At 42.6% G+C, this 27,599-nt stretch overlaps 1 protein-coding gene and 1 non-coding gene across 3 annotated transcripts in view; one reads left to right on the top strand and one right to left on the bottom strand.

Moving 5' to 3' along the window:
* The window catches only part of LOC131028580 (probable CoA ligase CCL7), a 123,511-nt gene that overhangs the window by 46,971 nt on the left and 48,941 nt on the right, over positions 1 to 27,599 (bottom strand). The window lies entirely within an intron of this gene.
* TRNAT-AGU (transfer RNA threonine (anticodon AGU)) lies at positions 27,027 to 27,098 on the top strand. Its single transcript has one exon. It is a non-coding gene; the product is annotated as a tRNA-Thr (tRNA).

Raw genomic sequence — 27,599 nt, 5'->3', positions numbered from 1 at the left:
TTTGTGTCTTCACAAAATTCAACTTAAGTGTTTTTCAATACTTAGTTGAATTTTCCCTCTTTTGTAATCTTTAGTTGTAATTTTGTTTTGACAAGTTACCTGTAAAAGATTTTTTTGTAAAAAGCAAGTTACACATTACTTGCACTTTTGTAATTACATGTAAGGCAACTACAAATTGTGTCCAATTAGGACTATAGTTGGAATAAGTCTTAGTTAGTTATTGAATGAGTCTTGATGGTTGAGAGAATCTCTCAAGTTAGTTAGGATCCTCCCACCTTTTTCTCAAGGCTCCTCTTTTATAAATACTTGAGGGGTCTATTGTAATTATCATCTTTTTGGAAAGCAAGCAAAAACTCTGCCAAATTTACAGCAAGAAGTCTTTGAGCTTATGTATGTGAATTAAAGGGTTTTGAAGAATAATAAAGAAGGATTACTCAAGTTTTGAGTCTTTGAGCTACATGTTTGAGTTTGAATCTTTTTATTTCTTCTATGCAAAGTGTTTCTAAAGGAGTTTAGTCCAATCTGATTTGAAGTCTTTGAGCTGCAAGTAGAGAAGATTAATTAAAATAGGAAAATCTCTAGAAAGAGAAGCAAGTCTTTGAGCTTGCGTCTATTCTTGAGGAAAAATTACTTTGATAAGAAATAGCAGCAAGTCTTTGAGCTTGCATTAGTTCTTGTCTTTGTTTTGAAAGAATAGATTATTCCAGTCTTTGAGCTGTTATCTTTTATTCGTTGTAAAATTTAGTACAGCAAAGGGTAGATAGGACTTCACATAATCAAGTCTTTGAGCTTGATATTGCTGTCGCGTCCCGAAGGAAGTGACAGAAGTCTTTGACTTTCAGGAAACTTCATTTCCTTTCTCTCATTTCACTTGAAAGTGGTTACTGCTGTTCATATTCAATCGCTATCCTTTTCTGTGAAGAGAAAAGGATATTGTCTTTCTTGAAAAAAGAAGAAAGATTGTTGTCCCATCCTATTTTATTTCCAAAGTTGTAGTTAGATAGGGGGAGCCTTCCCTTAATTAGGCGAGTTTTTACTCGTGTGTTGTGGTTGAAACCACAATTTTGTATATTTCCCCAAGTGTACAAAATTTCCAACCAACAGTTTTTTGGCGACTCTGTTAGGGACACGGACGCATTCGGAAGTCTCACGCTTTCATTTGAAGACTAGTGTCTTGCTGGAAAAAAAGAAGAGTTTGGAAATACTTTCATTTCTCTAAGCTGGAAAGTTTGCGTGTTTACGTTCGTCGGAAGAAAGGTGAATATTTAGAAGAAATATCTCCTACTGAAAGAGCTAGATTCTTTTTGCTCACTAGTACATCTTCCCTTTCACGAACCACAAGTTATCCTCCCTCAAGGAAAAAGAAAACTATCCCAAGTGAAAATTCCTCTTTCTTTTTCAAACCACTGATATCTTCATTATCTAGTATGGCTAATCCACCTCCGCTTCCTCCTCCCGATCCATGGGGAGTAGCTTTTGGTCCTTTGGCTTTAACCTCACCTCTTCATCTACTTCCACAAGGTTCTCGTAAAAATCTTCCCAAGTTCTATGGTGATGGAAAGCAGCATCCCGACGAACATGTCAAATCTTTCTATATGGCATGTGGTGTTCTTGGAGTTGAACATCAAGATGTTGTTGTTCGTTTGTTCATAGAGACTCTTCAAGGTATTGCAGCAGATCGGTTTTTCAAGCTTACTGCTAGTTCGATTGTTTCTTGGAACTCGTTGAGAGACAAGTTCGAAGAACGTTTCAAGCCTGCGGAAGATGAACACGCCTTGCTGACCCAGTTGACCCAAATGAAGAAGGATACCCATGAAGGCATGCGAGAATTCATTGCTAAGTTCAATAAATTAGCAAATAGAATTCCTATCAATTCTAAACCTACTCCTGAGAACCTCAAGTGCTTTTTCATTAACACTCAGTTGCTTGAGGTCAGTTTCTTCTTAAGGCGAGCATCTCTTGCTGATCTAGAAGCTACTCAATCAATGGCTACTGAAATTGAGGACGATTTGATCCTAGCTGGTAAAATCAAAAAGGATTCTAATAGGTCCAAAGGAGGTTCACATATGCATGGTTCATTTTCTGGTTCCACCGATCCTATGGTGCAGAAATTAGCAAATGAACTTCTTGCTCTAAAGAAGCAAGTATCTCAGAATTCCTACCCCGTGCCATACAAGGATATCCCAAGACGGACGTATCCTAATACTGCTAATAGTTATGCTGCTAAGAATCAACCCAAGTTACCTCCTCCTCCGGAGAGACTTGCGCTTGAACCACCTCTTTCAAAGGTAGTGGTTGGCTATTATGAGACTGATAAAAATGAGTCTTCTTATTTTGATTATCAGTCTGATGAAGTTGCTCTTCCTCAAGAAGAAGAAGAAGTGACTGGCGACTCTACTATACGTTACATGCACTATGATGACTCTGTTGCTGTCGAAAGGACTCATAGTCAAGCATTTGCTGTAATGACAAGATCCCAGACCCGGTTGGCTCAACAAGAAGAAGCTGCAAAGATTGCAAATGATTTACAACCACATGTTATTATTGCTAAAAGAGGAACACCGTTGCCCTATATTCCAAAGGATACAGCGAAAATTCAAGTAACAAAAATCCTCCTTTTGCTTCATCTATTGATTCCAATCCCAATATGCCTAACCCCAAACCTCAATTGGACAATGTTAATCCCTCTCTAGCTGGTTCATTTCAAGCTTTCAATATTATTGACCATACTAGAAAAACTAAGATTCAAATGTCCGAAGTTGAGTATTTACAAGCTAATCCTGATCAATTTGATAGGTTAGCTGATTTTGTTAAAAGTAAGGAAACTCATCCTATACTTGAAAATACTGCCCCACAAGAACCCAAGAATTTGCCCAATCATTTGGTGACCATTCCATCTACCACCCAAGGAAAGATAGAACCTTTTTACATTTCCTTGTTGATCAATGGTTTTCAATTGAGCAATTGTGTCTTGGATTCTGGTGCTTCTGATAACGTCATGCCCGCAAAAGTTGCTCAAGCTTTGGGGCTGACCTTGACCAAAACTTTTGGTCATTGTTATTCCATGGAGAACAAACAAGTGCCTCTTATTGGGCAAATCAAGGATGCTCAATTTGCATTTGCAGCTTTTCTAGATAATAAAGTAAAGATGACTATCTTGGTAGCTGACGTTCCTGCGTCATATGGAATGTTACTTGGCCGTAATTTTTGCAAGGATGTTGGAGGTGAACTCAACATGGATATGACGGAAGCAAGAATACTTGTCAAAGGTGTTGTGCAGAAGTTAATTCCTGAGAGAGAAACCAAGTACATGGTTGTCAAGTCTAATGATCCCCATGCTCAGATTCTTTTTGAATCTTCAGGTTTCGGGAATTATTATCTCCATATAGATGAAATTTCAGAATTTGCTGAAGATTATCCTTCTAGCAGCTCTGACATTTCACTACTTTCAGCAAATGAAAAATTTGTTGATACTGATCAGGATCAAGCATCGGAAAATGGGTCTTCCAGTTCATATGTTATGGTTGAAGAAGTCTCATCTCCTCTTGCTGATCAAAGTATTCCATTACCTTCTCAACAAGATGAGTTTCACTCTTCATCTACACAAGAGGAGAGTTCATCTTCTCCTATGGAAGAAGATGACAACTTTTCTTTTCATAATGCACCCGTTTCGGATGAAGGCAGCTCTAATCACTCCAATGAAAATAGCAGTTCAAATGATGTGTGGACTCTTGAATTTGATGGCAGCCGCACTACAAATGGATCCGGAGCTGGTGTAGTTCTTATATCTCCTAAGGGAGAGATCTTCCCTTACTCTTTCAAGTTGCAATTTGCTAATACTAACAATACAGCTGAATATGAGTCGCTTTTGTTAGGGATGAGTGTTGCATTGAAAAGAGGAATCAGAAATCTTCATGCCCGGGGTGTTGCAAAATTAATTGTTTGTCAAGTGAGAAACATATATCAAACTAAGAATGATAGACTCAAGCATTACCACAATTTGGTATGGGAAAATATTGAAGATTTTGATTCTTTTAATATCTCAGTTGTTCCTCGTGAATACAATGATAGGGTTGATTCTCTTGCTGTTTCAGCTACTTCGTTAATTCCCCATCTTGACTTTGGTCAAGATAAATATATTATTGAGATAATCTGCCGACCTAGTGTGCCTGGCAATTGGGATCATTGGCAGATTTTTAATGATGACAAGCAGATTAACAATTTCCTGCAAGCAGAAGATGGTTTCAACAACCTATATTTTGAAGGAAGTAATTCTACTTCTTTGTCTTCAGATTCAATGTCTGAAACATCATCCAAATCAGATAAAAGTATTCTTCAGCTAAAAGGAAATAAGATTCCCAAGGGGTTGGTTTCTCTTGAAAAACTTTTCGATCAACATGATCATTATATCAAGAGACGACAACAAGAAAGTGTTGATTCTCCTATGGGATATGAGAAATATAATATTGGATCAAATGATGATCCTAAATTTGTCAATATTGGCAATAACTGCACTTCAGATAAAAGAGATCAGTTTATTCAGCTTTTGCGCCAATACCGTGATGTCTTGGCATATTCATATGATGATCTAAAATCCTTTCAACCCAAGGAAGTGCAGCATGACATTCCTCTCAAGCTTGGTGCAGAACCTTTCAGACAGAAGCAACACCAGTATAATCCAAAGATTTCAGGTACCATTCTTTCTGAAGTTCAAAAAATGCTTGATGCTCGGATTATCTTTCCCATCCATCATTCAACATGGTTGGCAAATATAGTGTCAATGCGTAAGAAGAATGGAGAAATACGTATATGTGTTGATTTCAGAAATCTTAATCAGCTATCACTCAAGGACAATTATCCATTGCCAATCATGGATCAAGTTTTGCAAACAGTGACAGGTTCCGAAATGCTATCTATGCTAGATGGATTTTTGGGATACAATCAGATTGAGGTTAGTGAACCTGATCAACATAAGACTGCATTTACTACTCCATGGGGTACATTTGCCTACCGCAGAATGCCTTCTGGGTTGATCAATGCAGGGGCTACTTTCCAACAAGCTATGGACTTGGCTTTCCGTGGTACTGTGGGAAGGTACATTGTAGTGTATCTTGATGATCTTACTGTTTTTTCTAAAAATCGTGAGAATCATCTTTTTCACTTACAAGATGTTCTTGAAAGATGTCGCAAGCACGACATCTCCCTTAATCCCAAGAAGTCAGTTTTTGGGGTGACTGAGGGAAAACTCCTTGGTCATATTGTTTCCAAGGAGGGAATAAAAGTTGATCCTGAAAGGGTTAAATCTATTCAGAATCTCCCTTTGCCATCTAGCAAGACTGTTGTTCATTCCTTCTTTGGTAAGGTAAATTTTCTGCGAAGATTCATTCCTGACTTTGCAGAAAAGACTCGTCATATTGTGGATATGATGAAAGGAAAGTCTACTTTCCATTGGAATTTTGAAGGAAAAGCAGCATTCAATGAAATCAAAGATGCAATTGCTCATGCACCCATGTTGGTTTGTCCCAACTACACCAAGGAGTTCATCATGTATAGTTATGCTTCCGAGCATACTCTGTCGGCTATTCTGATGCAGAAAAATTCAGAAGAGATTGAATCTCCCATTGCTTTCATGAGTTGTCCTTTGAAGTCTCATGAACTCAAGTATTCCTCAATTGAGAAGAATGCCTATGCGGTTGTTAAAGCAGTTAAGAACTTCCGTTTTTACATCTTGAATTCGCATACTATTGTGTTAGTTCCTGATACATCAGTCAAATCTATCTTAACACAACAGGAGTTTGGTACAAAGAGAGGAAATTGGATTGCTAAAATCCAAGAGTATGACTTGGAGATTAAGCCTACAAAGCTTGTTCGAGAAAGAGGACTCTGTCAGCTAATGGCGAAAGGTATTCCAGAGGAGCGAGAATTGGATGATTCTGAAGACCTTCCCAAGGTATTGTTTGTCACTACTACTGATGAATGGTACTCTAATATAGCATTTTTCTTGACTTATGGTGAATGTCCACAACATTTGTCGTTCAAGGAAAAAAGAAGTATCAAGTTGAAAGCTGTGAACTTTGTATTATGGGATACTGGTTTGTACAAAAGAGCAATTGATGGTACTTTCCTTCGTTGTGTTGACGAAGCACAACAAACCAAATTGTTGGAATCTTTCCATGACAAGGCTTGTGGTGGACATTTTTCTACGCCAATGACTGCTCACAAAATTTTGAGAGCTAAGTATTATTGGCCTACGCTCTTTCAAGATGCTTTCCGGTGGGTGCGTAAGTGTGTACATTGTCAGCAGTTTGTAGGTAAACCAAAGCTTGCAGCATTACCATTGAAACCGGTTATTGTTGAAGAGCCTTTTCAGCAGTGGGGCATTGATTTCATTGGTGTGATCAATCCCTCTTCAAGTGAAGGTCATTCGTATGTCCTTACAGCTACTGATTATTTCACCAAGTGGGTGGAAGCAATACCGGTAAAGAACGCTACTTCTGAGATAGTATGCAGATTCCTCAAGGAGAATATTATTTCCAGGTTTGGCGTTCCATTCAAAATCGTGACTGATAACGCAGCCACCTTTTCTTCCTCTGAGATTTCACAATTTTGCTTTGAATATAGTATTTTGTTAACTCATTCATCCGATTATTATCCTCAAGGTAATGGTCAGGCGGAATCTAGTAACAAGAATTTGATTACTATTATTCGCAAGCTTGTGGAGGAAAATCAAAGGTCCTGGCATAAGGCTCTTTTTGATGCTTTATGGACGGATAGAATTACACCCAAAAGGGCTATTGGTATGTCACCATTTCAGCTTCTTTATGGGATCAATGCAGAAATACCCATCACTTTGGAACTTCCTACTCTCAAGTTGGCTAAAGCAATTGAAGATCAAACTTATGAGAATGCTTTAGACAAAAGGATCATGTATCTTTCTCAGCTGGAAGAACAAATAACACAAGTGGTAGATCGGATTGCTCAGCATCAGCAACAAGTTAAAGTTCTTTTTTATAAGAAAACAAAGCAAAGAGGATTCCAAGTTGGTGATCGTGTTTTGCTTTGGGATAAGTGAAGGGAACCAAAAGGTTTACATGGCAAATTTGATTCTCTTTGGCGAGGACCCTTCACTATTCACCGTGTTGCTGGAGAAGATAGTTTTATCTTGGCTTATCATGATGGTACACCATTTGCGCTGCCTTATAATGGTCAGCATTTGAAGCATTACTTTGAATAAGGATTCGAGGTAACTTCTTGTACATAATGTCTTTTTCTTGTTTGTTTTTTGTCTTTTGTTTGTTTGTTTAGCTTTGTTTGACTCTGTGACCCAATGGATAAGAGGAAGACACTTAGAGTTCTGGATTCTTTTCTTTCACAATCTTGAAGGATAAATGAAAGAATTCCCCACTCAAAGCCAATTGTTGTCCTCATTTTTGTTTCCAAAAATGAAGGACCACTATATGAAATTTTTGTGAAAAAATGAAAAAATTTACTCTATGGCACGCTTCACGAGGCAAAATTTTGACTAATCCTTGGACTGGCTTAATCCTTAGTCCATCCTCGAACTACGTTTCAAATTTCGTCGAATTCTGGGTTTGTTTTCTATGTCTTTCCTTTAATTTCGGGTTTTAAAACCCCAACTACAAATGGAGAATTTTCATCAAACTGCAAGTTTTAATGATATTCATTGTTTTGGTCTTTGTAGGGGAATTTTTGGCTTATTACATGTGCACTTTTATTTAAAATATGTTACTTGTAATTTGTTTTAAATTTCTTCTTTGATGCTTTTATCTTTTTTATTGTTTTTGGTCTTGTTTAGTTAAAATAGGGATTTTTTGGCTAAATTACAAGTAAACTTGCAGTTTGATCTAAAAACCCCTACTTTAATGGTTTTTACATGTAATAGGGATTTTAAATCCCCATTACATATGTGCATGCAAGTATAACTTGTTGTAGGGATTTTATTTCCCTTTTACAAGTATTTAAAACTTGCATTTCTCTCATAAAAACCCGATTTTGCCTTGCAAGTGCATTTTTGACATTTTTAAACTTGCAGTATGGTCTAAAAAACCCGATTTTGCCTAGTAGTGAAAAACAGCAATTTTAAACTTGTCATATGTCCCAAAAAAGCCGAATTTGGCCTTGTAAGTGAAAAAGTGAAAATTAGAACTTGTCATATGTTCTAAAAAACCCAATTTTCACATATGCATTTCGAACTTGTCTTTTTCTCCCAAAAACCCGATTTGCAAGAAAATCGTTTTTGTTGAACTTTTCAAGGCAAATTTTGTGGAAGATTTGTTGGAGGAGGAAGGCGTTTTGGTTTCTATCCTATTTTCATGCATTCTTGGACACTTTTCACGCCACATGGAGGTTGTTTTTGCTGGTTTTTAGCTTCATAACAGCAACACGTTTTTCCAAAAAACCACGTTTTTAACCCTTTGGGATGCCACGAATCTTCAAGGAGATGAATCCTTTTGGCTAGGAGTACCAAGGCGTTGAGGGTTAAGAAGTATTCAAGCCTTTTCTATGCCATTTTACACTTGTTTGCTGCCACGTTTTTCCACATAAAACGTTTTTCCAAAATGTGGCAAGGGTTTAGTGTTGCGGTTTGTTCTCTATTTAATGGATATTCTTCTCCATTCCAAGTTTGTTGCATTTTTGGAGAAGCATTTTCAGTTTCAAGAAAGGTATGTTCTCTTATCTTTCTTTTCTTCATTTTGTTTTTTTCTTGTTTTCTTAGTTTTCTTTCTTAGTTGCATTTTTGTAAATGTGTTGTTCTTCCCCCAAAAATCGGTTTTTGTGAGAGAAATCTTCCCCTTGGTATGCAATTTTCGAATTGCATTGTTCTTCCCAAAATTCCCTCTTTACTTGTATTCGGGATTTTTAATCCCGATTACAAGTTCGCTGGAAATTCTTGTTCTTCCCCTACGGTTAAGGAATTTAACCATTTTTGGTTAAAATTCTAAGTTGAAAAGTGTGAAATACCTCTCCCTTTCAAATTCGGGTTTTAAAAAAACCGGATTACATGTTGAACAGTTCTTCCAATTTTCATGAAAATGACTTTCTCGGATTTTTCCATTTCTATCCATTCATGTTCCCCATATCCGTACTTTCCATCTCCGTCATTTTCCGCAAGTCAAATTCTCATTTTCCATCCATTTCTCCATTTGCAATTTTACAAGTGTACTTGCATTCAGGTTTTAAAACCCTGATTGCATGTATGTTCTTTCCAACTTGTATACTTGCGAAAATTTCCCCAAGATCCGAAATTGGTCAAAGTCAAGATTTTCCCATTTCCATATATTTCCCCTCTTCCTCTAACAAAATCATGAAGTTTTAAAATTGAAGTTTTACCCATTTGGAGAAGGAAGAATGATATTTGCAGCTAACTATGATGTTGCCTTAACTCTTTTAAGTCTTCATCACAACATTCCAGGTTCACAATCAATGTCAAATTTGCCGACATCTCCAACTCCAAAGAAGATGAAATATAAATATGACAAATATCAGAATGAGGTAGCACCTTCCCAGGTTTCTTCTCTTTTGGATCGCATCAGAGACACGGACATAGGGCACGTTGATATGACAGAATTTGTCAAGAGGGTAGAAGATCCACAGGATAATAACTTGCAGTGGTTGTTGGACAGCCATATCCATCATGCATCTTCTTTCCCGATGACTGCCCTAGAACCTAAGTTCGTTCTTGCCTGCGCCCATCATTTTGACAAAGAGTCAAGAGTCATCAAAAATGATGATGGCGAAGCTATAATCCGTCTTGATGGAGATATGATCGAGAAGGTCTTCAGAATACCTCCTGCACCTGTTTATATGGAAATCTCCAAAGAAAGTGCAGCGGAGTATTATGTGAAGAGGGAAAAAGATTGCAAGCGACACATCAATAGGTGGATCCAAGAGCCATGAGCCTCCTTCTCAAGGTGGGCGAAGTTGTACCGCTACGATTTCAAATGGGAGATAGGAGACACCTTCACTCTTCTTAGCAAGATGATGGGCCTTGAGCATTCCAATGTCTTTGAGCCATGGATGTACCAGCTCATCATGTTCATAAGGCAATCTCATCACATTTCATGGGGAGAAGTCATCAGCGATGCCTTATGCGAACAACTTGCAGCAGTTCCTACCACCATGACCTTCATGAATTCATATTTGGTATACTTGGCAGCATCACTTAGACACTTTCCAGGTGTTTCTACCAAGGGTGATCGCTCACTTATATCAATTTGGGAGTATTATGACCAGTTGCCGTTGAGACCCAGCAAACTGCATTTTAGAAGAGTCCAAGACGCATTCTTCGGGTATTTCATGTGTCAGTTTGATAGAAATCTCAGGAACAAGAGAGTATCAAATGAGGCATGGGATAAGGTGTGCAAGTATGGATGTTTGTTTCTGCAGTTTCCCACCACCTATATGAGGATCGGATGCTATGGTGGTCAGCCATATATGCTTTCCAGATACCCAACTGATAAGATCATTCTTATGGAGTTGGGAAGACAGATCATGGCTGTCCACACTTTTCAATCTGCTAGACATAAGGTTGGAATGGGGATCTCTACCACAAACCCATTGAAAATTGGCCGGTATTCCCTTGTCACATCTATAAAGGCTAAGGCCATGGAGACTGAATTGCAGGAAATCAAGCTCAAAAGGTTTAAACCTAGAGCTGATTTTGATTATAGGGGTATGAAGGAGAAGATCAAGAAATCCTTCGTGCATGTGCATCGCATTGAAGACATCTGCGTAGATCTCCGCACAGAAGCTGAAGTTCTGAGGATGGATTACTGTAGGCTCACTGTTGACCAAATTGTTGATTTGAACTTGGCGGATATCCCACAAGGGATGATTGATGACGAGCATATACTTGATCCTGAATACATTTCACGAAGGGTTGAGGAAGCTCTACTTCCTTTGATCCAATGGTCACACAAGGAGTGCATATCCATCCTTACAGATTTCAGCCTATCTTGGCTAACACCAACGGATGGCTGAAAAGTAATGCTGTTAGACTTATAAAAATCAAGGTTGGTAAAGAAGACGATTGTACGGGGCCTCTGGGACGAAAGTCTAAGATTCAGATTGACAACAAGGAGGGTGCTTCATCTTCGGACACAAGGATCAAGTTGCGAGTCAGTCGTGCAGTAGTGCTTCCTGCTAAGGAGACGACAGTTCGTGGGAAGGAAAAATCACGATTCCATGTTCAGGTGATCGATCTGGATAATCCAGAAGAAGGGCAGCAATCTGATGATGCTCCCAAGTCTCCACTTTCAGACTCGCCTAATGAGATCATTCCACCAGTTTCCGTTGAGACGCCTCTTTCTCCTCCTGATTTGATTGTGGATGAGTCTCCTCAGAATGCAATTCCCATTTCAGCATACGAGCCATCTCCTAATCATCAACAAGAGAGTGTGTTAAAAGTTCCTGAGGATATTCCTACTTGCATCCAGTTATCAGAAATTGATACTTCCACTTCTGGTTTTGAAGAATTCATGAGGCAATCTTCATGCCCATTGGTAACTGAGCAAACCATGGTCGCTGTCCAAACAGCTATTCCTCCCAGGATGACCACGGTGATTCAAACAGAAACTGCTTCTCCTTTGCCTACGGCTGCTATCGGAGGGGAGTTGATGACTTTGTCTCCATGGCTCAGTTCTTTTACTCCAAAAAGGAAGAAGCAAGAAATCTCACATGATGCCTTTGATTACCAGCAACTAAAACAGTCCAGATCCAAAGTTGCTAAGAAGGCCAAGACTATCTCCAGAGTAACTGTTGACAGCAACAAGATGAAGGTAGCTGAAATTGTGGAACCTATTGCAGATAAGCCACTTGATGAAATGTCAGCTGCCGATTATAAGGTTACAAGGATAGAGTTGGGAAAACAGACGCATGAGGTCATTAAACATGATGCTCAGTTTTCTGTCGCTTCATTAGTGCAAAGGTGTGATGAGCTTTTAGCGAAGAAAGACAAGCTAGAAGAGGAAAACCGACAGCTTATGGCAGCCATTCATAAATTCACAAAATCTACTGTTGAAGGGAGTAACTCCATAGGTTCTTCTGGTTCCCAAGAATCAATTCGTGGAGTGGAAAGGGCTGCTCAGAAGGTACAAGCACTGGATTCCTGGGTTGATCAGCTTCATGATCTATGTGCACAGGTAATGAAAGACATTTTTCAAATAATGTCTAAGTTGGAGACCGTTGAGGAGAAACTGGATCAGACTTCTAATACTTTCAAAAAGAATCTGGAAAGTGTTGAAGGAAGTTTGACAATCTGGCGTACCATGCCCCAACAACAGTTGAGTGTTCTACAGGAGCATGTCATCATCTCTTTCAAGATCATGTACTTGGAATTTGAAGAACTCCTGGAAAACAAGGCCCTTGTTCTTAAATCCCTCATTGAGGAGATCGGTGATGCAAAGAGATTTTGAGGCGAAGTTTACCGAGATATTGTCTCACATTGTGAAAGGGCCTCTTGTAACATAGTAAGTCAGGATGGAGAGCTAATTCCAGATGAAGAAGTTCTTGCTGATTTACAAATGAGGATTCATAATGAATGGAGGAGCGAACAATTCTCGACCGCTTCAATTCAGACATTGATGAAACACCAAGTCTTTCTGCATGAAATCCAGTCTATCCTGGATGAAAACAATTCTGCGCTCCTCCGCTGTCACGACACTATTGTGAAGACCATGGTTGTTGCCAAGAACACCCATGAACTGAATCCCGAGGAACTACAAACAAGCATCCAGAAATTTCAAGGATTTGTGTCTTCACAAAATTCAACTTAAGTGTTTTTCAATACTTAGTTGAATTTTCCCTCTTTTGTAATCTTTAGTTGTAATTTTGTTTTGACAAGTTACATGTAAAAGTATTTTTTGTAAAAAGCAAGTTACACATTACTTGCACTTTTGTAATTACATGTAATGCAACTACAAGTTGTGTCCAATTAGGACTGTAGTTGGAATAAGTCTTAGTTAGTTATTGAAGTCTCAGTTAGTTATTGAATGAGTCTTGATGGTTGAGAGAATCTCTCAAGTTAGTTAGGATCCTCCCACCTGTTGGCGGCATTATTGTACACAGGAATAACATTAGTTAATTATGTGTAATTGTTTTGGTTAGTTGGCAACCGAGGGGTGGAAGTTGCGGTGCGACGGTTGGCGCTCGCACCCCTTCGGTACCCTTTTATACTTCGGAATGTAACTTGTAACATACACTTGTTATGAATAGAACATCTGATATACTTTGTCTGATATTTACGACATTATTCTGCGTTATGTTCTTTATGTCTTAAGTTATTCACCCGAGAGGGAAAACATTTGGCATCGTTGCCTAAACGAACTCAGGAACGGAAGACACGGATGGCGCACAGACATAATGGGCCTACCCGTTGGTGAAGTAAACCCGGAGGCCGACGATGCGCGGACAGAACTGTACACAGGAGAAGACACGGCAACGCGAGAATTTTCGATTTTGCTCCAGGTAGCCATTCAGACATACGTTCGACGAGAAGGGGCGGAGGCAGAAATCCCACCAAGTGTCGTGTGGACAGCGTTGGAGGTTAGCCCGACAGTAAACCGGTTAATGAACCACCTCCCCCGGCTGCTTGCACAGGCATCGCTGGCACAGCAGGCCCACCTGGAGGAGATTGCCCAGGAAGAGCGACGACAACAAATCCTGCAACGCTACGAAGAGAACAGCCGACGGGAAACGGAAAGAGATGGCGCCAGGCCAGGAGGGAATTGAACCGTGAACTTCTTATTTTCAAATAAAAGTGTCATTGACACGAGTTGTACTTGAGCAGATGAATTAATAAAAGACATGTTTTGATTTAAGAATTGAGAGTTATGGAAATGTGCGACAATTAATGCCAAACCTATTGAATAAAGATGGGAATAGAAAACCGAAAACGAACGAGTGGGAGGCCGCACAAAGGGCTTTGATTCTGGAGCAGCAAGTAGAACGTAGACGGAGGCTGAGGCAACTTGCCGAAGGACGACCTGCCGAAGGGGGGGCCCGAGGGGAACCAAGGAGGTGTCACGGAAGGTGCAGAGGCCGACGGAAATTTCTGCGTGTCGCCAGATCATCGTAGGACGCGGAGCCACGAAGAATTTCTAGAAGAAACAAGGTTACGGCGAAATCTAGTCGAGGAGACTCGGGATCAGTTTAGGAACTTATCCCTCACGCCACGGAGTGAAGATCACCAACGGGAAGCAGGAGTAGGAGTGTGTCAGAACGAAGGGGAGGGCAACAGTACGGGTGTAGGTGCCCCACGCGACAGGCAAAACACCGTACCTCCAGGACACACCACCAACACTACCGGAGGTAGCAGCGCAGGGCCACAGACACAGACACAACCACCTCCAGGAAGACGACCAGGGATGGCGAGCAAACAAAAATTACCAAAGTTCACAGGGGACGGCAAGGAAGACCCCTTACGGCACTGTCGTACATGTGAGACCATTTGGTCCGCCAACGGAGTAACAGACCACGATGACTGGGTACAGGAGTTCCTAGCCACGTTACGTGGAGTCGCCATAGATTGGTACTCCGATGTAGATAAGCAAAAAGTAGCCACATGGGCTAACCTACAGAAGGAATTCACAAAGGAGTTTCGGTTGCTCCGTGATGACAACGAAATTGTAAGAGAGATATACAGTACCAAGCAAGGTACTAAGGAGACAATACGGGTATACAGTAGGAGACTAAAAGAATTGTTGGGTAAAATGGAGAGTCAGCCGGCTGAGGGCTTAAAAAAACGATGGTTTGTGGAAGGATTGAAATCCTCCCTACGGAAAAAAATGAAGATTGTACCCCCGACGTCATATGACGACGCCTATAACAGGGCGATGGATCTAGAAAGCGAATACAAAACATCAAGGAAGAAGAAAAGTAATAAATATTCATCCGAGTGAAGATTCTAACGGAGAGAGCAGTAGCAGTGGCGAATCGAGTAAAAAGGTACACGCGCTCCAGAAGGACATGGAGCGAATGCTGAGAGAATTCAAGGCCATGAAAGGGAGTACAAGTAAGATGGAAGAAAATGAAGTGTGGTGTACAGACTGTAGGAGTGACGGACACACAAAGGGTACTTGCCCGAAGAAGGCATTCTGTGAGATTTGCCAAATGATGGGACACTCCACCAAGGAGTGCCCATACAATATGAAAACCCGAAGCACAAACCAGGTGTTGTTCACAGAGCAGGCCACAACATCCGCACCAGCGGGTACGGGCCAGCAGACTAACACAACGGCATCATCTGGAGGATACCGGGATAATAGACGCGGCGGCAGAAGAAATAATAACAATAACAACAACAAAAACTGGATCCAGTACGATGCCAAGGGCCGGCCGATGATTCAATGTAGGGCCTGCAATCAATGGGGACACTTCGCCCGCGATTGCACGAAGGAAGCCAACACTCAGCACCTCTGTCGATGGTGCGGGCCAGGCGACCATGAGGACGCAAATTGCCCGAAGCTTGGCGTACACCTTCTAAACATAGAACCTACGAAGGCAGAAGTATTGGCAATCACAAGGGCACAGGCTAAAAAGATTGCCTACCCCAATCCCCACACAGAGACCGAGAGAGTGCGGGAGGCCAGAGACGAGATCACAAAGGAAATGGCCGCACAAGGACAGAACAATCACCAGATAGCAAGTCCACCACGGACAAAGGGAGAAGAGGAAATCTTATGGCAAATATTGCAGGTAGAGGTACCCGTGAGAATTCAAGACCTCCTGGAGACTATGCCGCAGCTAAAAACGACTATTTTAAACTCTATACCCCCACAAGTAAAAACGAGGGAGGTCGTGAGCCCCACAACCAACCCCGTGTTTAGGGAGGTTGTGAGCCCCATGGTCGACCCCATGTTGTTGGTAGTCAACAGCGGACGCCACCCGGCGGTGGTAGAAATGGGTATACTAGGGACCACCTTAACAGACACTATTGTGGACGGAGGGTCAGGAGTAAATGTACTCCCAGAAGCGACATGGAAAAAATTGGGAAAGCCTACGTTGTGGCCCCCTACGTTCAACCTGCTAGGGGCAGACCAACATTGGATTAAACCCCTTGGTACCCTCATGGGCCAGCAGGTGATGGTCGGCACGCAGCCATTCGTGCTGGATTTTGTGGTAATCCCCCTGAAGCAGAAAGGATATGACGCCATCCTGGGGCGGGGGTGGCTCATTGCCACAAAAGCGAACCATAACTGGAAGCGGAATACCCTTTCTTTGGAAAACGTTGGGAGGAAGTACGTAATTGATCTCCGTACGCAGATGGTGAGCGAGGAGTTAGCCTCTTCCTCCGACTCGAAATCTGAGGGACACCAGTTAGTGGAGGGTGGAAATAGATGCCGCATGGAGCCCAATGATGAAGGGGTGTTAGAACTGGAGGCATGCTCAAGGGACGATGGGGACTCCTTGAATGGCCTCTTCCATTGGCAAATGGGAGATTATGAACTATTTACACCATCGTGCAACGTATTGAGCATCGAAGAAGAACCAGATATATTTCCCCCAGAATATGACGAGTATAAGGAAGGGGAGGCAGCAGTGAATGAGGCGCCGGCACACCAATTCTTGAAGGGGGAGCCTATTAAGTATCAGGAAGCCAAGTTAAAGGAAATGAATCTCGGGGAGACAAGTGACCCCAAGATCATCCTTGTCGGAGATGATTGGAATCCAGTGTTGAAGGCCGCAGCCTTCAAAATTTTCCTTGAATACAAGGATGTCTTTGCATGGACATACAAGGACTTGAAGGGCGTGCCCCCAGAGCTATGTGTGCACCGAATAACGTTGGTACCAGGAGCCCAGCCAGTGAGGAAGCGGTCGTACCGAATGAACAAAAATTATGCTGTACGGGTGAACGACGAAATTGAGCGGATGTTGGAAACGGGCATTATCTTCAGAGTGCAGACAAGCGAATGGGTGTCCCCCATTGTGATTTCCCTCAAGAAAGAGGCCAATCAGATCCGGATCTGTGTAGACTTCCGGTGCCTAAACGCTGTCACCGTTAAAGACCCGTTTCCCATACCCTTCACAGACAACATCTTGGAGGAAGTAGCTGGACATGAAATCTATTCCTTCATGGATGGGTTCTCTGGTTACAACCAGATATCCATCGCGGAGGAAGATAAGCTGAAAACAACCTTCGTGGTGGAGGACAGTGTGTACGCATACAACCGAATGCCCTTCGGTCTATGCAATGCGCCTGCCACCTTTCAGCGCATCATCTTGCACATCTTCGACAAGATGTCGGTGGGGAACTTCAAAGCATTCCTGGATGATTGGTCGATTTACAGCGAACAGGACATCCACTTAAAAACTCTCGGAGAATGCCTAGAGAGGTGTCGGAGGGCACGGTTGGCCCTCAACCCGAAGAAATGTAGATTCATGGTACCATAGGGAAGATTGCTGGGACACATTGTGTGTAAAGAAGGATTGAAAACGGACCCGGACAAGATTCGGGTAATAGTAGAAATGGAACCTCCTACGGACGTCACGGGGGTAAAGTCCTTCCTTGGTCATGGGGGGTACTACAGGAGGTTCATCAAGAACTTCGCTGAGATATCCCACCCGTTGGATAAGTTGACAAGGAAAGGGGAACCATACATTTGGGCAGAGCCACAGAGCAAGGCCTTCAAAGAGCTGAAGACAAGGTTGATGGGAGCGCCCATACTGTCATACCCGAATTGGGATAAGGAATTCCACGTTCACGTGGATGCCTCAAACTATGCCATCGGGGTACATTAGCCCAAGTAGGAGGACACGGGCTGGACCACCCTGTTTATTTTGCCAGCAGGTTGCTCTCGAAGGCGGAAAAAAACTACAGTACCACAGAACGTGAAGCACTCGGTATGGTCTATGCCATACAGAAATTCCGTCATTACCTCCTGGCCACACCATTCACATTTTACGTAGACCACCAGGCACTCATGTATTTAGTAAACAAGCCCATTATCCAGGGGAGGATAAGTCGTTGGCTATTGCTACTACAGGAGTTCACATTTTTAATTGTGGTAAGACCAGGGCGAAGCCATGTCATCGCCGACCAGCTGTCCTGGATTAAGTCAGGGGAACCTCCAGAGGGAGTAAATGACGATTTTCCGGATGCACACTTGTTCCAAATAGCCGTACTCCCAACATGGTACAGAAAGATTGGAGAGTACCTATCGACGTCCCAATTTCCGGAGGGTATGCCTCCAAGGGAACGAAGAAAGCTCGCATTAAGGAGCAGGACTTTTTCGCTCATTAATGGGTTACTCTACAAAATGGGGCCGGACCAGATATTAAGGCGTTGTGTCATGGAAGAAGAAGTCTCGAGTGTACTAAGGGAGGCACATGAAGGGCCCGCAGGTGGACATATGGGTCCAGACACCACAGCCCGAAAGGTGCTTCTCGCAGGACTATGGTGGCCAACGGTACATCACGACGCTAAGGAGTGGGTCATGAGGTGCAACACTTGCCAACGGGCGGGCAAACCTCTGAAGCGGGACTTCATGCCCCTCAACCCGTCACATGCACAAGAACTCTTTGAGCGATGGGGACTCGACTTTGTGGGTCCTCTTAAGGCCAACCGCACACGACGGTGCAAGTACATTATAGTTGCGACAGAATATTTGACCAAGTGGGTGGAGGCAAGGGCTCTCCAGGATAATTCGGCAATAAGCACAACAAAATTTATTTATGAACAAATCATTACGCGATATGGTATACCTATTCAGTTGACCAGTGATCGGGGAGGCCACTTCGTGAACCATGTCATACGGCGGTTGACATCAGACTTCAAGATTTTTCACTCATTCTCAAGTCTGTACTACCCACGTGCCAATGGCCAGGCGGAGGCCACAAATAAAATAATAATGTCGGTGATATATAAGTCTTGCGGAGTGGAGAGGGATGACTGGGAGGAGCGCCTACCGTCAGTACTTTGGGCATACCGAACGACTTACAAGGTAACTACTGGACAGACTCCCTTCCAGCTAATGTATGGACAAGAAGCCGTGGTGCCAATTGAATTCATGGTGCCGAGTCTACGGATTGCCATCGATAATAGCCTTGGCGACATGGAAAGCCTGAGGAGAGGCTGTACGCATTGAAAAAATTGGACGAACGAAGGATGATGGCTCAGTGGGCGACAGAAACAGCCCAGCAAAGACGGAAGGTGTGGCACGACAAGCATCTCTGGCGAATGAATTTTACTCCCGGACAGCTGGTGTTAAAATTCAACGGGAAGAACGAAATTAAACCTGGGAAATTCAAAGTCCGATGGTTAGGGCCCTTCCGGATACGTGAGGTCAATACGAACGGGGCGATAAAGTTGTGGACGCTGGACGGGAAGGAGATACCAGACGCAGTCAACGGGTCGAAATTAAAGATCTATCACGAACGGAGGGAACCGGGACCCCCCAGTCAGTCAGCCCGCTAAAAAATTGAAAATTTGAAAAAAAAAATATATAAAAGAAAATTTGAAAAAAAAAAAAAAAAGTGGCCACCGTACGGTGGGACCACCGAAGGTGGCATCACCGTACGATGGAACCACCGACGGAGGAACCACCGTGCGGTGGAACCACCGACGGTGGCACCACTGTGCGGTGGAATCACCGACGGTGACACCATCGTGCGGTGGTCACACCGTGCGGTGGGAGCCACCGAAGGCCGCGCAAGGATATAAAACGCAGCACGAAGACACCACGCCGCACACCGCCAAGGAAAGGAAGAAGACACCACGCCACACACCGTCAAGGAAAGGAAGAAGCCACCACGATGCACACCGCACAGCCCAACCTTGGCAATAAAACCCCGCGGAGGAAGAAGACACCGAACACCGCCGAAGGCACATCACCAAGCGACGCGAAGGGTAAAGGGAGAGGCGCCACGCACCGCATGGCCCAATCAACACGCGTAGTAGCCGCAACACCAAGCACCGCACGGACCGACCACCAAGCAGCGCACGGCCAGACCAAGCCCACACAACCCCACGCAGCCACGCCAAAAGACACCACACAAGCCACGCACAGGGGAGAAAAAGAAGAAGCAGCCGCACGGCGGCAGCCAAAAAGAGAGGGTCGTTACGAAGGGTGGATTTTTTTTCTAAACAAATCAGTTACAGGGAGATCGATGGATTCAGCAGGGAAGAGGAGTTGGAAGAAACAGCTACACGCTTCTTCCAGTAGCAGCCAGAAGGATAGGGGTAGCAATATCAGGATTTTAGCTTCAGGAGTACGTGTTGCAGGCGGCACCATGGATGTCAGCGCCCGGCAAAAACAAAAACAGAAAACACCACAGGCTGCTACAAGTGCGAAAAACACAGTGACGCCACAGAATGTTACTTTCGAGGGCCTGAATGGATTAGAATGCCGAAAATGGTGGCAGGACACCCCCGATAATGACCTGGTAAAGCAAAACCTCCGGAAGGCACAAGTAGAGTGGGCTATTCGGATGCCCGTGTTCCCTATCCGGGAGTATGAGGGTGCCCTACGCTTCATGGTGGACACCTTCGACAGGCATACATGCACCAGTACGTTTGAATACCTCCGGAGGGATGTCACCATATCCTTCAAAGCAAGGGATTTCATAAGGGTATTCGGCATTTCGGGCAGCCAGGGCAAGAAAATAGACTTGAAGGCCAAGAAGATGACACAGGAGGAGAAGGAGCGGTGGATTAAATTAGTCTCCCGGAATTTGACCACAGCGGAGTTGGACAGCGTGGCTAGAGCCACGAAGAGTCGCGGAATCCATAAGACTTTTGTTGCGGAGGGCCACTGGAGATGCATTATGGATGTCATCAAGAGCAGATTGACAGGGTCGAGTAGGGCGTCGGACATTGCCCTCCCTCAGATTATGCTGATGAATGGGCTGATGAATGGCATCGTATATGACTGGGCAGCATTACTGGCAGAGCGTATGTATGAGTTTTTGACGCTCCAGCATCGCACATTCTATATGCCTCATTACGCTATAGGGTTATTCCTGGAGGCCACGCGAGAAGTAGTGCCGGAGGACGAGTTGGAGGTACGGCCACAGGGACCGTTGACAGCGGGAGAGCCTCCAATAATGTATTGGAGGCACTTGGACATTGGGCACTCTTCCGCGAAGCGGAAACGGGCAGTGGATAGGGCCTCGGCCTCAGGGGAGCCTGACAGCGGGAGGGAGTCCAGCAGCACGGAGGATTCGGAGGAGGAAGATGAGGAGGACGATAGCAGTCAGGCAACGGAGGAGCCTGTACGAGTCCGGTTTGCCCCACCTCTGTTACCGATGGGCACAACTGTGCCAGCATCTGGAGTAGGCGGCACCTGTATTCCGGCCTTCGGGTAGAGCCATACGCCTGTTACACTTGGTCCCCTCCAGCACAAGCACCAGGGAGCACCGTTGGGCCCAACCACAGCGGCACTTACCGAGGACATGGCAGAGTCAGGGACGGAGGAGTCACCGCATCGGGTAGTGGGTGAGGAGCAGGGGCCGACGGAGGTGGAGGATACCGAGCCTCATGTGCGGTTGGACGTCGTGGGTAGTGACGCTGTGGTGACTGTTTCTGCTTCGTTGTTGGAGGAGCCGACGACAGCGAACCATCCCCCGGTCACGGAGATGCGTGCTGACCTCGAGGCTATGCAGAGCTGGCTCACACAGCGGTTTCAGATGACACTGGCACAGCCGGAGGGAGCTGTTGTATTCTCACCGTGTCGAGAGACTAGAGCGGAGGTAGTCGACTTGGATGACTCGTCAGGGGAGGCACATGGACTCAGTTGGGAACGAGGCAGGGGAGGTCGCCTCTGCTGGGCAGGCACCAGGAGATGGTGCACCTTCGGTGGCGGAGGCAGTACCTTCACAGCAGGATACAGTAGTGACCGTTCCACCAGGGATTTCCCAGTCTTCGGCACAGACGGGGGAGGATGTTGAGACCTATCTCGCTGACATGGCTGATATGGTAACGAGGGGTAGGCGGGTGGTGGCCGCCGCCCAGACGCAAGCATTACAGCAAGTGGTGGTGGAGCTAGAGCAGGTCCTACAGTTTATGCAGGTGGGCTGCCCGACAGCCTTTGCTATCTGCTTTGAGTCTCAGGGGTGGCCGACTGCGGAGACAGAGGAGATGCTCCAGGCTTGGAGGCTGCGTCAGCCCGTTGTGGAGAGTCGGGTGACGGCAGTTGTCCACGAGATCGAGCAGGTCTACCGGGATGCCTATTATACATTGAGGCGTACACAACAGGAGTCTGCAGTCAGGGAGGCTGCCCGAGTAGCGTTGGAGAGAGAGGTGGCCAGTCAACAGGCCTCATGGGCAGCCGAGAGGGCGTAGTTGTTGGCACAGCTAGAGATGGCCCGCACAGAGACGGCTAAGACCCGGACAGCGAAGGTCGAGGTAGAGACTCGTCTGGCAGCCGAGTAGACACGGTTGGTCTGCGCGACGGAGGCAGTGGATACAAAAGAGAAGGAGTTGCTGGAAGCCGCACACATGGTGAAGACAGCTTTAGAGAAGGTACTGGTGGCGGAACGGGATGTGGCTGCACGTACTCAGCAGGTGTATGAGCTCCGTGCCCACTTGGCGACCCAGACACCGCCATCTCACACTTCTACTTCAGGGACGCTTTCTCAGCCCCCTCCCTAGTCTTTTAGATATATTGTATAGGTTGCATTATCTCCATTTTTGTAAGTCGCCTGGAGATGACTTTTCTTTTTGGGGGGGATGATGTTGGCGGCATTATTGTACACAGGAATAACATTAGTTAATTATATGTAATTGTTTTGGTTAGTTGGCAACCGAGGGGTGGAAGTTGCGGTGGGACGGTTGGCGCTGGGACGGTTGGCACTCACACCCCCTCGGTACCCTTTTATACTTCGGAATGTAACTTGTAGCATACAGTTGTTATGAATAGAACATCTGATATACTTTGTCTGATATTTACGGCATTATTCTGCGTTATGTTCTTTATGTCTTAAGTTATTCACCCGAGAGGGAAAACACCACCTTTTTCTCAAGGCTCCTCTTTTATAAATACTTGAGGGGTCTATTGTAATTATCATCTTTTTGGAAAGCAAGCAAAAACTTTGCCAAATTTACAGCAAGAAGTCTTTGAGCTTATGTATGTGAATTGAAGGGTTTTGAAGAATAATAAAGAAGGATTACTCAAGTTTTGAGTCTTTGAGCTACATGTTTAAGTTTGAATCTTTTTATTTCTTCTATGCAAAGTGTTTCTAAAGGAGTTTAGTCCAATCTGATTTGAAGTCTTTGAGCTGCAAATAGAGAAGATTAATTAAAATAGGAAAAACTTTAGAAAGAGAAGCAAATCTTTGAGCTTGCGTCTATTCTTGAGGAAAAATTACTTTGATAAGAAATAGCAGCAAGTCTTTGAGCTTGCATTAGTTCTTGTCTTTGCGTTGAAAGAATAGATTATTTCAGTCTTTGAGTTGTTATCTTTTATTCATTGTAAAATTTAGTATAGCAAAGGGTAGATAGGACTTCACATAATCAAGTCTTTGAGCTTGATATTGCTGTCCCGTCCCGAAGGAAGTGACGGAAGTCTTTGCGCTTTCAGGAAACTTCATTTCCTTTCTCTCATTTCATTTGAAAGTGGTTACTGTTGTTCATATTCAACCGCTATCCTTTTCTATGAAGAGAAAAGGATATTGTCTTTCTTGAAAAAAGAAGAAAGATTGTTGTCCCATCCTATTTTATTTCCAAAGTTGTAGTTAGATAGGGGGAGCCTTCCCTTAATTAGGAGATTTTTTATTCGTGTGCTGTGGTTGAAACCACAATTTTGTATATTTCCCCAAGTGTACAAAATTTTCAACCAACATAAATTATCATGGTTACATGTAAAAGATTTTTTTGTAAAAAGCAAATTACACATTACTTGCACTTTTGTAATTATATGTAAGGCAACTACAAGTTGTGTCCAATTAGGACTGTAGTTGAAATAAGTCTTAGGTAGTTATTGAAGTCTCAATTAGTTATTGAATGAGTCTTGATGGTTGAGAGAATCTCTCAAGTTAGTTAGGATCCTCCCACCTTTTTCTCAAGGCTCCTCTTTTATAAATACTTGAGGGGTCTATTGTAATTATCATCTTTTTGGAAAGCAAGCAAAAACTCTGCCAAATTTACAGCAAGAAGTCTTTGAGCTTATGTATGTGAATTGAAGAGTTTTGAAGAATAATAAAGAAGGATTACTCAAGTTTTGAGTCTTTGAGCTACATGTTTGAGTTTGAATCTTTTTATTTCTTCTATGCAAAATGTTTCTAAAGTAGCTTAGTCCAATCTAATTTGAAGTCTTTGAGCTGCAAGTAGAGAAGATTAATTAAACTAGGAAAATCTCTAGAAAGAGAAGCAAGTCTTTGAGCTTGCATCTATTCTTGAGGAAAAATTACTTTGATAAGAAATAGCAACAAGTCTTTGAGCTTGCATTAGTTCTTGTCTTTGTTTCGAAAGAATAGATTATTCCAGTCTTTGAGCTGTTATCTTTTATTCATTGTAAAATTTAGTATAGCAAAGGGTAGATAGGACTTCACATAATCAAGTCTTTGAGCTTGATATTGCTGTCGTGTCCCGAAGGAAGTGACGGAAGTCTTTGCACTTTCAGGAAACTTCATTTCCTTTCTCTCATTTCACTTGAAAGTGGTTACTGTTGTTCATATTCAATCGCTATCCTTTTCTGTGAAGAGAAAAGGATATTGTCTTTCTTGAAAAAAGAAGAAAGATTGTTGTCCCATCCTATTTTATTTCCAAAGTTGTAGTTAGATAGGGGGAGCCTTCCCTTGATTAAGAGATTTTTTACTCGTGTGCTATGGTTGAAACCACAATTTTCTATATTTCCCCTAGTGTACAAAATTTTCAACCAACATAAGTTATCATGGTTACAAAAATGATGTCAATTATTAGTAAATGAGGAGGCTTATGTTGATTTTCAGATTGGAAGTTATAAAGATAATGTGTTATGTGATATAATGCCCATGGTTGTGTGTCATGTATTGCTTGGAAAACCGTGGCAATTTGACAGGAAAGCAGTGCATAATGGAAGGGAGAACACCTACACAATTGAGAAAGAGGGAGTGAAACATACTTTGATGCGTATGAAGGAGCAAGAAGCAGACAACAACAATATTAGCAACGGTAAGGTAATGTTGGTAAGTGGCAAGGAATTCATACATGGTATGAAGAATGAGGAAGTAGGATTTGCTTTGGTTTTTAAACCTAGACATGTGTTTACCACTACAAAACCTAATGACTCGCCTCCTAAAGTGCAAAGTATTTTGAATGAACATCAAGATATTGTTGCATTTGATTTGCCTAGCGAGTTGCCACCTATGAGAAGCATTAGCCACCATATGGATTTGATTCCAAGAGCTAGTCTTCCAAATAGGGCAGCCTATAGGTTGACACCTATGGAAAATGAAGAGACAAGGAAACAAGTGGAGGACCTTTTGAAGAAGGGATTGATAAGGGAAAGCCTAAGTCCTTGTGTTGTTCCCACAATACTTGTGCCTAAAGAATGTAATGTCCCCTTTCTAGCACAAGTTGGATGATGTTGTCATTAGCCTATTTCTCCATGGTCCCATAGGCTAACCAGGACATTTAAGGGATCTTGAGGATATTTGACCTAAACAATTTTAGTTTCAAGCAATTCTGAGGTGTTTTAGTATGGTTTTGAGATATTATTTATAGTAAGTTAGGCCAAGTTAGGATCATCAATGATTGATGGATAATATCCTGTCAATGGTAATTGTTGATTTCAATTAGAGATTTTAATAATCGTTTGTGGTTATTAATGTATTTATCAATAAAGTTAGGTTATAAAGTTAAAATTAAAATATTTAACTTTATTGATATGGGGACTTAAGGTAAAGGGAAAGTTATTTAAATATTAAAAGTTCCCCTTCATTAAAGGTACTTCGAGACTTAAATATTAAAAGGGGAAAATTTCTATTTATCCCACATTGGCTGGAAAAGTGTGTGGGCTCTCTTGGGAATGTTATAAAATACTCTTAAGAGTTCATTTTCAGCATGCTTGGTTGAAGAATTTGTGAGTCTATTTGCTGCAGATAATTTCTCATAGGTTCTTGAGGACGGAAACCCTTTTGAATAACATTCTTCGCATTGTTGGGAGACATAGTCTGAAGAATACATTGGGTGTTTTCATCCAGGATACACATTGTCCTTCAAAGAGATTAAAACTTGCAGTTAGAGCATTTGATTGGTAACCTTTTGGAGATTGTAGAAGGGCGATTGAAGAAGCTTGATTAAGATTTAATTTTCTGCAGTAATCACACTTGCCGGGCCTTTTTGTACTTGTTGAAGCTGTCCCATTTTAAGCATTTATTTCATATTTTGTTGGACATAGGGTTTTGGAGTGGAGCGGTTGGGTTATTGAGGGCTCAAATCTATTGTTATTGAATGTTTTCTTTGCTTCTATGACTTTTTAGTTCCAGCCGTACTATTGTTGGGTTGTTGCTATGAGCACCTAAGGTTTGGTGCACTACTATTGTTGATATTTGTTAAAAAAAAAACCTCATTTTCCAACACAACTGTTCTGGGTATGCAAGAAATTGTTATGTAATCTCTTTCTAATATCAAAGTTGTCAGATTGGTGAAGAAAGATGCTTTTGGGGGGTCTATCATAAATTCTAGAAATTATTTTTAGTGTTTCTTCTGAGTTTCATGAAGTTTAATGTATTCAAAGAGCTGTAAGTATTTATGTTTGCATAACTATTATGGTTGAATGGACTAGCAAACAATATATCAAAACATTACTCGAGAAATCAGAAAAAACAAAGATTGTATCTGTTGGTGTTGGAAATAAGCCACACCCGGACCGATGATGGACTGGTCCAAGAGGGGCCAGTAGCTCAGTGGTAGAGCACTCCAGCAGCATATGGAAGGTCCTAGGTTCGAGTCCTAGCTAATCCATGTCTCAACATGGTATCGAAGCTAGGTCCAGGCTAGGAGCCCCAAGCACATGAGAGGTGTGGCTTAAGGGGGGGTGTTGGTGTTGGAAATAAGCTAAACCCGGACCAACAATGGACTGGTCCAAGAGGGGCCAGTAGCTCAGTGGTAGAGCACTCCAGTAGTGTATGGAAGGTCCTAGGTTCGAGTCCTAGCTGGTCCATGTCTCAACATGTTGAATTGAGGTATACAAATTTTGAGTATATTATGTCTTTTTTTAATCAATTACTTTAGGGAGGAAGATTTATTCTTCCTTTATACATATCGATGGTACCCCTTCACCAAGAGTCACCACTTTTCCAAGTTGGTCTCCAATAATTATATTATTAATAACAATATAATAATTATTATATTATTATGCAATATAATAATTATACAATATATTTATAATATAATTATATTATCTCATAATAATAGTATAATAATTATATAATATAATTATATTATATAATCACAATATTATCACAACCTTAATGTTGTCTATATCAGCCTGAAGGAATCTGACCATAGCATCAACACTCCCTCTTAGTCAATTAGGTTGATTAGGCCACTTACATATTTGTCTTCCTTAGGCTGGAAGTGATGACTGACGCTGCCAATCTTCAACACTCCCTTTCAGCTAGGGAGGATACTTCTAGCTGCACAAGACCTATCACCTCATCGA

This window comes from Cryptomeria japonica, chromosome 8 (genome assembly GCF_030272615.1).
Source record: "Cryptomeria japonica chromosome 8, Sugi_1.0, whole genome shotgun sequence".
In the NCBI taxonomy this organism is placed as follows: domain Eukaryota; kingdom Viridiplantae; phylum Streptophyta; class Pinopsida; order Cupressales; family Cupressaceae; genus Cryptomeria; species Cryptomeria japonica.
The sequence above is the reverse complement of the archived record's forward strand: the minus strand, read 5'-3'. Positions and strand labels throughout refer to the sequence as shown.